Here is a 1,592-nt window from a genome sequence, read left to right as displayed (position 1 = left end):
TATATGATATAGCTAGCTAAGTTTGTGGCATTTGTCAGATAGCAATAGAAAGCTGATACAACTGAGATGTGAAGGATAACACTTAGATGGGGAAAGAATGTTCCAGGATTTTAGTAGAGTGGCTAAAATCACAAGCTTTGTAGGCAGATTAACTTGGCTTCTAGTTTAGCTAGGTGACTCTGAGCAGGTTACTTAACGTCTCAATTTTTCGTTTTTTTTTTTTTTTTTTTTTTTTTTTTTTTTTTAAGATGGACTCTCACTCTATGTCACCCAGGCTGGAGTGCAGTGGCGCGATCTCAGCTCAATGCAACCTCTGCCTCTCAGGTTCAAGCAATTGTCTGCCTCAGTCTTCCAAGTAGCTGAGATTACAGGTACCTACCACCATGCCTGGCTTTTCTTTAATTACTAGTTTTTTTTTTTTTTTTGTATTTTTAGTAGAGATGGGGTTTCACCATCTTGTCCAGGATGGTCTTGAACTCCTGACGTCATGATCCACCCGCCTTGGCCTCCCAAAGTGCTGGGATTACAGGTGTGAGCGACCACGCTCGGCCTAACCTCTCAATTTTCCTAATGTGTAAAATGAACATTTTCATTATCATCACAACCATTTCCATCCTGCTCCTCTTCTCCTCCTGCTCATCATCATTATTCTTCTCTCATAGGGCTATTGTGAGGATTACATACATTAAGCTGTTGAATGGTTTTAAACAGAAGAGTGGCATGAACAGAGGCAGGATTCTAACTTAGTCAGCCTGACACTAGGTCCTTGTTATTTTCCAGAATGCTCTCCTATACTATAATTTATATTGTTCTCTATTGTTATGAGATCAGCTTTAACAATCTGATAGACCTGGATTTAAATTCTAGCTTCCCTTTGAACAAAACAAAATTTTAAGCCTCGGTTTCTCATATATGATACTTAAGAATAGTACCTACTTTATAGGTCTGTGAAGATTAAATGAGATAATGTATATGAAATGTGTATACATTTAAGAATTTCTTAAATTATTGAAGAAATGTTTATACATAATATGATGTGCAGTCTTCATTCATTGTTTATATGACATATATAAATAGTCATGTCTACACACGTGTTAAAAGCTTTCCCACACAATGAATAGATTATTGAGGAAAATGGTAAAGTCTTCCTAAAGATCATTGAAACTAGATCATTTTAATTGGTCTTGAATGCTTTGGGTCAGGTAAATACTGAAAATTAGTTGATGGGTTAGATGTTCTTTCAATGATTGTTTATTTTAAAATTTTGTTTTAAACATGCTTCACCATAATAACTTCCTCTGTATAGGAACCTTCCTGAGTGGGCTGATTTATATTCCTTCGGTCCTTCTTCACAATTGCAAAATTATTGTTCTTTGATTTTCAAGGGCTGAACTATTGCTTTCTAATTTTTAGCTCCTTTTTCGGAATTGATTTCCTTGCCCTGTGACTAGGCACTGATGATATTTAGTTAGCTGAAAGCAAGTGTTTTCACATCATCTGGCTTATGATTCCTATAATTTTCTAAACTTGGCTACTGCTACTGCTGGTCCAGAACAAGCTGAAAATCAAGATGCTGGAAGTTATGATGAGGA

The sequence above is a fragment of the Rhinopithecus roxellana genome, chromosome 18 (assembly GCF_007565055.1).
Source record: "Rhinopithecus roxellana isolate Shanxi Qingling chromosome 18, ASM756505v1, whole genome shotgun sequence".
Classification (NCBI taxonomy): Eukaryota; Metazoa; Chordata; class Mammalia; order Primates; family Cercopithecidae; genus Rhinopithecus; species Rhinopithecus roxellana.
Note: the sequence above shows the minus strand (reverse complement) of the source record.